This window comes from Sminthopsis crassicaudata, chromosome 2 (genome assembly GCF_048593235.1).
Source record: "Sminthopsis crassicaudata isolate SCR6 chromosome 2, ASM4859323v1, whole genome shotgun sequence".
Classification (NCBI taxonomy): Eukaryota; Metazoa; Chordata; class Mammalia; order Dasyuromorphia; family Dasyuridae; genus Sminthopsis; species Sminthopsis crassicaudata.
Window position 1 is genome coordinate 640,770,703 of NC_133618.1, and position 15,402 is coordinate 640,786,104.

The 15,402-nt window shown below is 38.5% G+C and overlaps 1 protein-coding gene across 3 annotated transcripts in view; it reads left to right on the plus strand.

Annotated features, from left to right (window-relative positions):
• Window positions 1-15,402, plus strand: part of JMJD1C (jumonji domain containing 1C) — a 175,019-nt gene that overhangs the window by 25,014 nt on the left and 134,603 nt on the right. The window contains exon 1 of one of the 3 annotated variants that reach the window (XM_074296617.1): window positions 14,987-15,354. The exons of the other annotated variants lie outside the window; for them this stretch is intronic. The gene's annotated coding sequence lies outside the window, so the exon portion shown is untranslated. Of the gene's footprint in view, window positions 1-14,986; window positions 15,355-15,402 lie in introns of those variants that run through there. 3 annotated transcript variants of the gene reach the window in all.

Consider the following 15,402-nt stretch of genomic DNA (forward strand, 5'->3'; position numbering starts at 1 on the left):
AACTCCTTCCTCCTCCACAAGTCTGAGAGGTAAACCATCCCATGTTCCTCCAATTTATTTATGATTTCGTTCTTTATGCCTAAATCTTGGACCCATTTTGATCTAATCTTAGTATGTGGTGTTAAATGTGGGTCCATGCCTAGTTTCTGCCATACTAATTTCCAGTTTTCCCAGCAGTTTTTGTCAAATAATGAATTCTTATCCCAAAATTTGGGATCTTTGGGTTTGTCAAACACTAGATTGCTATTTTTATTCACTATCTTGCCCTGTAAACCTAACCTATGCCACTGATCAACTAGTCTATTTCTTAGCCAATACCAAATGGTTTTGGTGACTGTTGCTTTATAATATAGTTCTAGATCAGGTACAGCCTTCACTTAATTTTTTTTCATTACTTCCCTTGAAATTCTCGACCTTTTGTTGTTCCATATGAATTCTGTTGTTATTTTTTCTAGGTTATTAAAATAGTTTCTTGGAAGTCTGATTGGTATAGCATTAAATAAATAGATTAGTTTAGGGAGTATTGTCATCTTAATTATATTTGCTCGGCCTATCCAAGAGCACTGAATGTCTTTCCAATTATTTAAATCTGACTTTATTTTTGTGGCAAGTGTTTTGTAGTTTTGCTCATATAATTCCTGACTCTCCTTTGGTAGATATATTCCCAAATATTTTATACTATCGACCGTTATTTTGAATGGAATTTCTCTTTGTATCTCTTGCTGTTGGATTATGTTGTTAATGTATAAAAATGCTGTGGATTTATGTGGATTTATTTTGTATCCTGCGACTTTGCTAAAATTCTGAATTATTTCTAATAGCTTTTTAGCAGAGTCTTTGGGTTCTCTAAGTATACCATCATGTCATCTGCGAAAAGTGACAATTTGATTTCTTCATTTCCTACTCTAATTCCTTGGATCTCTTTCTCGGCTCTTATTGCCAAGGCTAGAGTTTCTAGTACTATATTGAAAAGTAATGGTGATAGTGGACAACCTTGTTTCACTCCTGATCTTATAGGGAAAGGTTCTAGTTTATCACCATTACATATGATGTTTACTGAAGGTTTTAAATATATGCTCCTTATTATTTTAAGGAATAGTCCATTTATTCCTATACTCTCAAGCGTTTTTAGTAGGAATGGATGTTGGATTTTATCAAATGCTTTTTCTGCATTAGGGCTTTAACGATAGTGAGAAGTTGGAAAAAAAATGTCCTTTTCAATACCTTTTGGATCCTTTAAAGAAAAAGTAACCTTCACTTTTGTTGTCTTACTTATTGATAGCTTTCTTTTGATACATCCCATTAATTTTCCTATTTGCCAATTCCTGCTAGGCCCTTCTTGTATCAATAGCAACAAAAAGGAATTAAGCAAAATCATTTAACAAAGCAGCTTCTTTGATAGTCCATGCAGCATTCCATTTCTGTAATTCCCTTCCTTCTATCCAAGAGGAGGGATATTTGATCAATGAGTTAAGTTAATCCTTTTTCTGTTCTAACCATTTGAATTATTGTAGTCATTCATGTAGTATTTTCCCAGTCTTACATTCTTTGCCACGCATCAATTCATGCAAATCTTCTCATGTTCTCTGAGTACTTATTTGGTAGTAATAGTGAATTATTCATATGCCTTTCCACTATAGGTAGAAGTATATGCATATCTATGCTTATCAATTGATTAAGATAATTAAAAAAAAAAACTGGAAGCATTTGAGTATAAAGAAGAGGAGAAGGTTCAAAATCTCAGTAAAGTGTTAAGATAAACATATTTCTAACAGTTTTATAAAAAAAATTTTTTCCCCTGTTAGTCAAGAAGCATTGCTTATTAAGTAACACCTGCTAAGTATTAGGATTACAAATAAAGGCAGAAGCCCAAGCAATCTCTGTTCTCTGTTCCCTTGCAGTCTAAGGGGAGGAATATATGCACAAAAAAGCTGTATATGATATGAACTGGAGATAATCAACAGGTGGAAAGCAAGAGAGAGCTCTGCAAAGGCTTCTTTTAGAAAGTAGGATTTTAGCTAAAACTTGAAAAAAGCCAGGAGAAAATAAGGAGGAAAGAGAACATCCTATATTTTGGCAGAATGGGCAGCCAAGTAAAATACTCCTAGTCTGGAGACAAAGGGAAGGCAGCATCATCGCGTTGGGCAGAGTATATGAAGTGAGGGAGGGATTATAGCATGCAATAGGAAGGAAAGACTTAGATTATGAAAAAGTAAAACAGAAATTTTTTAATATCCTGAAGGTGATAAGGAACCACTTAATGAAGAGGGGAGTGACATAATCATATCTATGTTTAGGAAAATATATTTGGCCCGCTCTGAGTTGATGGATGGATTGGAGTGGGAAGATTTACTGCAGGTGTGAAATGACGAGGGCTTAGATCGGAGTGGATCTAGTCAAACTCTGTGGATCCTTAGTTTGAGATGTCCAGTAGTCATTTGATGGTGCAGTACTGGGAGTATTGAGAAAGATTAGGCTAGATAAATAGATTTGGGAATCACGTGCATAGAGATAATACATGAATCCATGGGAAATGATATTATCAAGTGAAATAGTGTGGAGGGGAAAAGAGAAGATGCAAGACAGAGCTGTGGGGGATACCCCATAATCACTGAGCTGTGTTGGACAAAATCTAGCAAAGAAAGCTAAGAGAAGAGTTGGTTGGACAGGTAGAAGAACCAGGAGAAATCAGGATTTTTGGGAAATGTGGAATGTTAGTTTTGTTTTTTGCATTGGTCACTGAGAAAGTGACCTTTTTATGCAAGACATGTGAAAGAGAACATGGCAGAAGGCATCTGAATGATGGAGAAAATGGGGGGCTCAAAGCCCTGTCGGCAAATGGCCTTAGTTTATTCAGTGAAATATGAGGCAAGGTTCTCAACTGTGAGAGTGGGGGAAAGAACTATGGGAGGTTTTGGAAGGGGGACGTTAAAAGATTTGGACAAGCTGCTGGGATGAGTGGGACTGTGAATGGATCATGAAGATGGGAAAGGTTTGCATCACCACAGTGAGAACCTCCTTGAGATTATGTAACATCAGTTTGTAGTGGCCTCCTTCTGCACCTTGCTTTGTTCAAAAACACACAAGTAGGAGTGAAAGCAGCAGATGGTGGGAGTAATCTAAGGCTGAGGTTTTGCAGGGCAAAATTGTTCATGGGTAAGGAGCCAAGGAAATTGAGAGAAGATAGTGTAAATGGGAACTAGTTCACTAAAGGGTCAAAATGAGGAAGAAAAGAACTTGTCAGTGGAGGAATTAGAGGTCACAGTGAGGCTGTTGAGGTTCCTAGGCAGAGGAAGAGGTGCAATGAAAACAAATTGCTATCAGATAAGGGGATTTCAGAGTTCATGAATATGGAAGTAGAACAATTGTAGGTTATCTGTGTAGCTGAAAGTTGATCTGAACATAAAATGAGACTCCTAGAACTCAAGTCCCACCTTTGGCACTTAATGCAAAACTCAATTTTCATCATCTGCAAAATAAAGATGATGCTAGAAACTGCCTAGCTCAAAAGACTGCTGAAAGCAGAATGTTTTGGGAGCAGTCATCATCATGCTTTCAGGAATCTGATCTCATTGAATTTTTACTGTAATCATTATCACCTGATTTGATGTTAATACATTCAGTGGGACTTTGTCAGCTTGGGATGGATGCCAGGTAAGGACTTTTTCTAGACTTTGCCTCCAGCTGCCACTGTGGACAAACTTCTTGTTAGCGATCTGATTTTTTCCATGGATTGAAGTTCATAGTTGTTTTATGTTCCTGACTCACTGATGAACCAGCATGTTTGGCCTAGAAGAAATTCTGAACTGCAATTGGCACCCATTCTCAGGGCTTTTAAAAGGGAATCTTTTCTTTTTTAATTAAATCATATTTCATTTTTTAAAAATTTTTAAAATTTTTAACTTTTTAATTTAATTTTTTTATTTTTACAAAAATTTTATGCATAGGTAATTTTCCAGCATTGCCAGTTGCAAAACCTTTTGTTCCAATTTTTCCCCCTCCTTCCCTCACCCCCTCCCCAAGATGGCAGATTAGCCAATACATGTTAAATATGTGAAAGTATAAGTAAGTTAAATACAATATATGTACACATGTCCAAACAGTTGTTTTGCTGTACAAAAAGAATCAGACTTTGAAACAGTATACAATGAGCCTGTGAAGGAAATCAAAAATGTAGGCAGACAAAAATAGAGGGATTGGGAATTCTATGTAGTGGTTCATAGTTGTCTCCCAGAGTTCTTTCACTGGGTGTAGCTGGTTCAGTTCATTATTTCTCTATTGGAACTGATTTGGTTCATCTCATTGTTGGAGAGGGCCACGCCCATCAGAATTGATCATCATCTAATATTGTTGTTGCTGTGTATAATGATCTCCTGATCCTGCTCATTTCACTCAGCAACAGTTCATGTAAGTCTCTCCAGGCCTTTCTGAAATCATCCTGTTGGTCATTTCTTACAGAACAATAATATTCCATAATATTCATATACCACAATTTATTCAGCCATTCTCCAATTGATGGACATCCACTCAGTTTCCAGTTTCTGGCTGCCACAAACATTCTTGCACATACAGTCCCTTTCCCTTCTTTAAGATCTCTTTGGGATATAAGCCCAGTAGTAACAATCCTGGGTCAAAGGGTATGCACAGTTTGATAACGTTTTGAGCATAGTTCCAAATTGCTCTCCAGAATGGCTGGATGTATTCACAATTCCATCAACAATGTATCAGTGTCTCTGTTTTCCCACATCCCCTCCAACATTCTGCATTATCTTTCCCTGTCATTCTAGCCAATCTGACAGGTGTGTAGTGGTATCTCAGACTTGTCTTAATTTGCATTTCTCTGATTAATAATGACTTGGAACATCTTTTCATATGACTAGAAATAGTCATTCACTTTCTTCGTCTGAGAATTGTCTATTCATATCCTTTGACCATTTATCAACTGGAGAATGGCTTGAATTCTTATAAATTAGAGTCAATTCTCTATGTATTTTGGAAATGAGGCCTTTATCAGAACCTTTGACTGTAAAAATGTTTTCCCACTTTATTACTTCCCTTCTCATCTTGTCTGCATTAGTTTTGTTTGTACAAAAACTTTTTTAAATTTGATATAATCAAAGTCTTCTGTTTTGTGATCAATAATGACTTCTAGTTCTTCTTTGGTCATGAATTCCTTCCTTTCCCACAGGTCTGAGAAATAAACTATCCTATGCTTTTCTAATTTATTTATAATCTCATTCTTTATGCCTAGGTCATGAACCCATTTTGACCTGAGCTTAGTGTACGGTGTTAAGTGTGGGTCAATGCCTAGTTTCTACCATACTAATTTCCAATTTTCCCAGCAATTTTTGTCAAACATTGAGTTCGTATCCCAAAAGCTGGGGTCTTTGGGTTTGTCAAACACTAGATTATTGAAGTTATTGGCTGTTTTTTTCCTTTGAACCTAACCTATTCCACTGATTAACTAGTCTATTCCTTAGCCAATGCCAAATAGTTTTGGTAACTGCTGCTTTATAATGTAATTTTAGATCAGGTACAGCTAGGCCACCTTAATTTGATTTTTTTTTTTCATTAATTCCCTTGAAAATCTTGATCTTTTGTTTTTCCATGTGAACTTTGTTGTTGTTTTTTTCCTAGGTCATTAAAATAGTTTTTTGGGGACTCTGATTCATATAGTACTAAATAAATAGATTAGTTTAGGTAGTATTGTCATCTTTATTATATTTGCTTGCCCAATCCAAGAGCATTAAATATTTTTCCAATTGTTAGCTCAGACTTAATTTGTAGGGAAAGTGTTTTGTAGTTTTGCTTATATAGTTTCTGATTTTCCCTTGGCAGATAGATTCCTAAATATTTTATACTATTGGTTGTTACTTTAAATGGAATTTCTCTTTGTAGCTCTGTTGGATTTTGTTAGTGATATATAAGAATGCTGATGATTTATGTGGGTTTATTTTGTATCCTGCTATTTCATTGTTTTAATTAAAAATTTTCTTTGCCCTCCCCCCATGATTCTCCCATAGACAAGCAACCAAAAAAAACATTTGTAATAAATACATATAGTTAAGGGAAAGAAGTAGAATGTGTCTCTCTTTTCAGTCTCAACTTTATTTTCATGTTTCTTGTTGGCTCTTATTTGGTCTATTCTAATCTAGAGAGTTTTCCTTCGGCACCATTTGGTACGTTTTGTGCCAAGCTATTGATACCTCTCAAATTATTTCTTCCATGCTTCTTGTTTCTTTTCCCATTTTTCCTCTAGGACTCTCATTTGATTTATAAAAAAATTTTAAACTTTTCCTTCTTTTTTTGCTTTGCCTCTTCCAAGAAGTCTAGTTGAGTTTTTGTTTGTTTGTTTGTTTGTTTGTTTGCTTGTTTGTTTTTGGCCAGACTGTTCTAATCTGAGACATTGTTTGTACATGTTTTTTGATCATTCTCTTCTGGGTTTGTCTTGAGATCCCCTCACACTATACTTTATGATGGAATTTTTTTTCTTTTTCTTTTTTCTTTTTTTTCTTTTTTTTTTTTTTTTTTTTGGTCTATTACATCTTCCACCCTACTTCATAACTTTGGACTTGATGTGAGGGAACTTTCTTGAGAGAAACTCTGGGCTGATCCTCTAACTTCTTTCTTGAGTGTTGTGTTATTCCAAGTCCTCAGTCACCCAGGCAGGGAGCAGCAAACTGTCAAAATGATTGGGAAGTCTGATTGCTGCCCCCCGGAGTCTGAGCTCTCTTAAATTTCTGAGCTGGTTTTAAGGTCTGGGCAAGAGGAGACCCTGCTGGGCTCCTTCACTATCAGGCAGCTGAAAAGCTGTCAGTTCATAATGGCAGAATAGCAGACTCTCCCTTGGTCTAGGATTTCTACCCTGGTTATTCTTCTTCTTCTTAAGTCAGACATTAGAAACAAGGCCCTGCTCTGTGTCAGAGCTCTGAGCCCACTGCTGTTCTCAATGCTTGCTTCTGAATTTTCCCCTTTCTTATACATGGCTCAGGTCCTTCTTACCGAGGAATTCCTCCTCCTCCCCCCCCCCCCTTGTGCCCCATCATCCTTCTCACTCTGCACAGAGTCTGAGTGGGTACTGGGCCACATAGCTGCAGCTTGCATCTCTCCTGGTCACAGTCAGTGCCTCAGGAAGGGTCCTTGGCCTGGCGTATGGCCGAGAGGCTGACACTCGACCCCATTCTCCAGTGTCTCAAGACCTCACTCTCTGTCTCCCTATTATCAGGTAGACTGGACAGATAACTCACTGTGACTTTTCTATATTGTCCCATCAGCATTTGGTCTGGACCTTGGATTCCTGAGTTTCTTAGAAAGTGTTTTCTAGAAGGGAGCTTGCCATACTGCTTCTTAACATTCTGCCATCTTGGTTCTGATTGTGTTTCCATGTGTGTTTGAGATCTTTTTAATCCTGTACCCTCAGTCCATCACCTCTTTTGCAATGTATTTCATAAGTCCTTTAGGATCAGAGCTTTTAAGTGTTTCAGGTTTGTCATTACAATGTTACTGTTTAAATTGTTAACCTGTTTCTGCTCACTTTCTCCTTTAACAAATATAGTTCTTACCAGGTTTGTTGTTTTTTTTTTTTTTTAATTTATCCCTCTCATCAATTTTTAAAGAATAGTAATGTTACATTTATACGTCATAATTTGTCCAGCCATTTTCCAATTAATGGGTACTTGATTCGTTTTAGCTTTTAAATCATAAAAATTAATTCTATCAGCATTTTTGTATATGAGACTAATTTTCTTTAAGCTCTTTGGAGTATAGGCCTAGTAGTGGTGTGAATTAGGCTGAATTAGGGGGGGTGTAGTTTGATAGCAGTGAGTCTAGTTCCAAATAGCTTTCTAGAGTTAGATTGAACCTGTTTGTAACCATGTCTACATGTTAGGAGTTAGGAGTATTTCTCTGGAACATTCTGCCATAGCCTTCATCTCTCTGTGAGTTTAAGGGTCACAAAAGATAGTCTAAGTATAGGTCTTGTCAAATTAGTCCTACGGTCCCTTGTTATGTCAACTATAATTGTTAATAATATGGTAGATATTAATTATCTGTAACATTAATATTGTTGCCAGTGGCCCAAATGTAGAATTATTAAGAACAAAAAGAAAAATTGTATTATAATTTGAAGAATGAGCTCCTTGAGCTTATGATTTGTAAGCTCAGTTATACAGTCATAAAAGAAATTAACTTTTAAGAAAATCTAACATTCTGGCCCCAATAATTCACAAAATGCTTTTAGCAATGATTTAATTATTTTTGTATTTATTCAAGATTGGAAAGTAACTTTGAGAGTCACTAATGCATGCCATAACATTTAAAACAGCCAAGCATATAGAGATTAATTGAAATAAAATATGTCTCTTCTGCCATATATTTACTCTTGTTAAATTGTATGTGAAATGGGGTATTTTCAATGCTTGGAAAAATAGAGGAAAAGATAAATAAGAAGGTTTTCAAACCTGAAACACTGTCTACATGTCTCTCTTGCTGGTGACCTACCATTGTCAGTACATGGCACTATACTATCTATCCCCTTTGACTTTTTCCCCCCCTTGTGGAAGGATAACTCTCCTAGAGATATTGTAAAATGAGGTAGTGTGTGGAATACAGTTCTGGTAGGGAAATTGGTGTTTCTGTCCTGGCTGTTGAAACTGTATTTGTATGAATTTTTTGTCTTGGTGCAGATGAAAATAGGAATGTTTGCCCTCAAATTCCTGGGGATGTTTTAAGATTCAGTTTTTATGGTGCTGCTGGAGAAGAAAAAGGCTTTTTGGTGCACTGGAAATTACATGTGAATAAATAACATTTCTTCTTTGCAGAGTCTAGGGAGAAATAGAATAACAATTCACCTTTTCCTCCCTTTTGACCTATTTTTCTTGGGCATTCATGGATTTGTCAAGAGTCTTTAATTACTTTGGTATGCCTTAAAGTATCCTGGGAAAGTGGAATGAAAATGTGCTTCTAGGAGGAATTCCACCCCCACACCCTCAAATACAGGGTGAGATAAGTCTCAGCTTAATACCTGAGAGCCATATATGATTATAATATAATATTGTATATAATATGCATATTATATATGATAATATAATATTTGAGAGTCAAATGATATAAGAATATGGCTGCTATAATATAGGTGAAAGTATAATATAAAATGAAAATAGTTTTTTTTAAAGTCTCCTAATTTTAAATGAGAACAATTCTAAGCAAAATTTAATATAGTATAAAAAATTAAGCGAAATACACTTCATTTAAGATTTTCTAGTGAGGATTAGGAGAGGAGGTGATATTCTAGTTATGGGAAAGGAAGCTTTTAAATTACTAGAGATTATTTGAAACTCAGAATCTTATAGAAATTCATCCACTTTTACTTGATGGTAGTTTGAAAGAAACACTTTATTTTATTAGAATAAACAAGATAAATGTGCTGTTATTTTCCTATTCTAATGATGACAATTTCTTTGTATGTAGAAAGCTGTCTTTCATCCCACTGAGAATGCATAAATCTTAACATTTCTTGATAGAACACTTTATTGTCCCTCTAATTTGGAATTTCTTGGCCCTTTACAAATTGGAAGGGAGGGAAAGGGAAGGAGAAAGGGGAGTAGAAGAAAAAGGAAGGAGGAGAAAAAAGTGGGAAAGTGAGAACATCCTAGAAGAGCATTGGTAGAATGCAGGATCATTGTTGATGCCTGAATTGAGCTGAAAGGGACCTTGGAGATTTCCTTGTTTATTCTTTTGGTTTTATAGTGGAATTTGAAACCCCACATGACCAGAGCACAGGTCTCTTAGGTCAGAGGTAAGGTTTAGAACATGGCCTTTCTTTCTCTGAGGCCTTTAAGGTCTGCTGCTTCTATACTCTGTGCACTTAAAGACCTTTTAGTCTTTGCAATTTTACTTTTAGTCTCTAGCTTTGTTTTCCTGAGTAAGGGTCCTAGAAAATATTGGTCTCCAAATGACTATATGGAATGAAGACTATTTTCTGAGTATTTCTGGATCTTCACCATTCTGAGCAATTGAAGTTGACCATCACCTTTATCATGAGAAGAACTGTAGCACACAAAATATTGTTTTGTAGCTTGCTTTTGAGGCATGACTTGTAGTTGGAAGAAGACAGGTTTTTTTTTTTTTTCCTGGACTTTCATCACATTGTGAGCTACAACTTTAAAAATAAAAATTAAGAGGCTTCTCACTGTTGAATTTATATGAAAAGGTGCCTTTGATCAGGAGCAATTTTTTTATAATAAGCCCCTTTTTAGTTGAATAAATAATCTCAGAGAAGCACATAGCATGGTCCTAAATAACTCTTCTTTGTACAGATGGGTCAATTAATTTTTATTATTTATTTGTGATAGTACTGTAATCTAAAATTTCATTATACCTGATTATGGATCTCTCTCCACAATCAAAGAAAGGCTGACTCCAAAGTTCCTACATTTCATTATAGGTTTTTGTGTTCATGATATTGAAGGCCATTACTTTGGGAAATATTCCTTAGGACCCTGAGGCCTTGTTGATGAAGCTACTTCTTAATTGTAATGTTTAACCATACTGTGGAGAAAAGAAATATCACTTGAGTACAGTTAGTGGAAAGGATTGGGAAGGAGTAGCCTATGGTTTGAGTGAATTTGAACCAGCTCATTTAGATCTTTGGTTTCTTTATAGGAAGTGCACATTGAATATTTGGTACCTCTCTTCAAAATGGATTGGAGAAGAGAGGGTGCTCTGCAATTTGTGAAGCCCCTATTTGACAATCTATTCCTAGGAAAAGAAGGGAGAACATGTGGAGTATTTATTTTTGTCCCTATTGATGGTTACTCATTTCAACTAATATGTCAATTGGGATTTTTAGTATGGCCCCTTGAGCAGGGAATTGGGTGGGATCAGGAGGAATTCCGAGCTTCTTTTCTTGTAACTCTTGGCTGTAAGGATTAGAAGGGGGTTGGAATGTTCCACCATTGTAGAGGCAGCTGCTACTAAAACGATACTTATGGGTAACATTTGGAAGGCTCAGGAAAGAACATGGTATAGTGTAACTTTTTAATATTTGCATTGAATTTTCAATGCAGCCATTTCCATTCATTTCTTAGGGCTTGTTGGTTTTGCCATATAAAGTTGAATGTGCTACAGTCAGGTAAACAAAAATTTATGTATTTATATCTTTGTCTTTCTTTCTTTTCTAAATAGCATTTTATTTTTCCAATTCCATGCAAAGATAGTTTTCAACATTAACCTCTGCAAAACCTTGTGTTCTAATTTTTTTTCTCTCCCTCTCCTTCTTCTTCCCCAAGACAGCAAGCAATCTGATAGAAGTTCTGCATGTACAATCAATTTTTAACATATTTCCATATGAGTCATATTGGGAAAGAAAATTAAAAAAAAAAAACAGAAGGGAAAAACCATGAGAAATAAACAAACCAAACAAACAAGCAAAAGGAGTAAAAATAGTATGTTCTGATCTGCATTCAGTCTCCATAATTCTTTCTTTGGCTATGGATGATATTTTCTATCCAAAGTCTTTTGGAATTGTTTTGGATCACTGTATTGCTGAGAAGAGCTTTGTCTATTATAGTTGATCATCACACAGTTTTGCTGTTACTATGTATAGTATTCTCCTGGTTCTGTTCATTTCATTCAACATCAGTTCATATAAGTCTTTCCAGGCTTTCTGAAGTCACGCTCTTCATCATTTCTTATAGAACAATAGTATTTCATAGCATTCATATCCCATAATTTATTCAGCCATTCCCCAACAGATGGGCATCCACTCACTTTTCAGTTCCTTGCCACTATAAGGGCATATATGGATCCCTTTCCCTCCTTTATGACCTCTTTAAGATACAGGCCCAGTAGAAACATTGCTGGATCAAAGGATATACACAGTTTGAAAGCCCTTTGAGCATAGTTCTAAATTGCTCTGCAGAATGGTTGGATCAGTTTACAACTTCACCAAAAATGTATCAGTGTCTCAGCTTTCCCACATCCCATCCAATTTTTATCATTATCTTTTCCTGTCATCTTAGCCAATCCGAGATTGCATTTCTCTAATTAATCATCATTTAAAGCATTTTTTCATATGACTAGAAATGGCTTTAATTTTTTCATCTGAAAATTATGTTAATATCTTTTGACCTTTTATCATTTGTGGAATGGTTTTAAACAAGCATTTAATAAGTGCCTACTGTGTATCAGAAGTTTTGAGGATGCAAAGAAAGTAAAAAACAAAAGAGACCCTTTTCTCTAGGACTTCACAGGCTAACAGGAGAAACAATATGCAGACATCTATTTACAAACAAGATGTCTACAGGATAACTAAGAGATCATATCAGAAGGAACACACTGAGATTAAGGACAAGGCAGGCTTCTTGCTGGAGAGTCATGACTTGAAGGCCATGAAGATGAGGGAGAGATATCTAAATGTGAAGGACAGCCAATGAAAATATCCAGATTTGGGAGATGGAGTTTCTTGTGAGTGGAAAGGAACTTCAGAATCCAGGTGGAGGGCAGTAGAGGGCCTGGACCAGGGTGGTTGTAATGTCAGAAGAGAGAAAGGACATAGAGCAAGGGTCAAAGTGACCCTTGGGCACAGATTGGGTGCCTTGAAAGAGACTGAGATATGGGAGTCTTCTGCACATTTTGGATTACTGAGATCAAAGAAATTGGGTGAAGAGAACTTTTGAAGATCCTATACCATTCTGAATAAAGGGTGGGGCTTCTTATCTGTACAGAGATAAAGAATGTTTTTTAAAGCACTGTCCGCCAGCCCTGTGCTGAACACTGCACTGAGGATGACAAAAAGGGGGAGGGGGACTGCTCTCAAGGAGCTCAAAGTCTAATGGGAGAAACGATATATGAAAATCCATGTACAAATAAGCTATGCCTGGGATAAATTAGAAATTAGAGATCATCTGACAGGGCTAGCATTGGGAAAGGATCCTCACAGATGATGACCCTAGCTGAGATTTGAGGGAATACAGGGAGGGTAGAAGAGAGGGATTAGAAAGGAGAGAATTCCAGGCATGGGAGACAGCTGGGGAAACTGTCTGGGGTTAGATATGGAGGGTTTTGGGGAGGAAGAGCAAAGGTGCCAGAGTTTGAAGAGGGGAGTGAGGGTCAAGAAGACAGGAAAGATTGGAAGGGTCCAGTTCTCAGTGAAGTAACAGCGCCACCAGGGTTGTGGAAGAGGAGAATGACTTGGGTTTAGACTTGTTCCTGTTTTAATTAATATAATAATTAGACTTGTCTTTTAAGTTGACTATCTATCTTTCTCAGGTAAAATGACTTTGAGACCAAGGTATTCCCTGGGTTCTAGTGGGTTAAGGCCCTGCCCCCATCCAAAGCACTGTGATTGTAAAATAACAACATAATGTCATAAGTTTGCAGAATATCTTCTTTAGGAGGACTCTAACCCCATGAATATACTGCTATTTGCCCTGACAACTTTGAGTAAATTAGGGAGCAATTTTCATTTTAAGAACAATCATGAATGTAAATAATCCTGCCCAAGGTCACAAAGATAATCTTTGATAACCTGGTCTTAGAATCCAAGTCTTCTAGACCTGTTTCTCTCTCTTCCCCCTCTCCCCTTCCATGAAGTTTTCCACTGTTTTTAATATATTGGCTCTAAAAGCCCAACTAAGATTTTGGAAATTGTGGTCTGGGATTTTCAGTATGGTTAGTTAGCAGAGTTAGTGTACGTGGAAAATGAAATTTCATCTGTTAACAGTATGTTATGACCTTTGGAGCTAGGTCCACTTAGCTTATGTAGACCTTATGGATTTGCTTCTTTTTATTTTTATTTGTTTATTTTTCTGGGTCTATTTGATTTGGCACTAGAAAACATTCTTCTTAAAAGCACCCTCCATAAAAGTATCCTTTATCCATCCTTATTTCTGCAACACAGCCGGTATGGTCCTGTTATATGTCAAGGAAATGCTTTTTATCCAGAGAGCGTGTGTATGCGCCCCCACCCCCAGGAAACTATTAAAAATCTGGCTTTGATTTTACATATTCCCATAACCTCCCCCCAAGAAACTATTAAACTAATTCTGCAATAGACTGTTAGCTTTATCCTTACATTTAGAAGCTAACATATATTATGGGGCAAAAGGATTTTGAATTGGGCAGTTCTGACTTCCTTGGCCATCACCGGACCGATCCCTGGGAATCTTTAGCCCAGCGGCATTTGGTGAAAATAATCTTAAAGCATTTTCGATGGAGGACATGGTGAAGGTGGAACCGACTCCCCTGTCGGGAGGTTGGGGAGGCCATGAATGCGGAACGGCCTCTTGGGGGTGGATTTTGCGCTGGGCAGAGGGGGGGCTGCGGGAATCGGGGAAAGGGGGCTCTAGCTCTTGGTGATTGGACCATCGGAAACCGAATCTCTTTTTCTATCTTGTGATTGGCTGACCTTTTTATTGTAATTTCTACAGAAAAGGTGGCGTATTCTGCAGATTCTTTTTCTCCAAGGTGTGTTTCTGGATTAAAATTGTATTTAAAAAATAAAAATCAAATTAAAAAATCCCGGAATTTGAGCTGTAATTTAGAAGCAAGCTTAACGTAGGAGCCCCTGCCCAGAACCTCGATGCCAAGGCAAAAGGCGCCCTGGCATCCTGCGAGAGATTCCAGGGCGTGCCCCGATAGCCCCGAATCCCGAGTCAGACACGCTCAAAACCTCGATTTCCCATCCCCGGCCCCTCGCCTGTCCTCCTGGTGGCCCCCCTGAAACATACAGATCTTGGGCGTCCCCCTGGCCCCCCCACTGGGCTGGGCACTCTTTTCTGTCTCCCCGTTCTTCTGCGGAAGGAGACCAAATGCGGCACTGCAGAGATACGCCGTCGCCATGGTAGCGGTGGCGCGGGAGCGCAGGCGCCAGCCGCAGTCCCGCCTCCGCCTCCACCCTGTGGGGGCCACACGGGCTGCTTTGGCTGAGGGAGATGCGCCCTGAGCTGGAGAGGGGGGGCCAGTGAGGCGTGGGCGTGGGCGGTGCGGCGGCGGCGCATCGAGGGGCGGCGGAGCGGCTGCAAAGCCAGGGTCATCCGGCGGCGGACCAGCCGCACCCGCAGAGCCCAGAGCTGGCGGTGAGAGCGGAGGCCCGCCCAAGGGACAGAGACAGCGACTCGGACAGCACCCGGGCGAGCAGGCCGGAGATGCTCGCCTGAGCTGGCCACGCGTGCACCGCGGGCCAGTGCTCTCCACAGGAGGCGGACACCCCCACGGCGGGGGCCCATCGGGGCCCTCGGAGGCGGTTGGATGGAGTCGAGGGGAGTCGGGGGTCCGAAAGGATAGGAAGAGCCTGGCAGAAGCCCTGCAGAGGGGGCCGGGGCGGCCTATCCTGGGCCCGTCTTCCTAAGAAGGGTCCGAATGTGCTGGGAGAGTCCGGGGTGGGGGGTGGAGGAGGGGCTG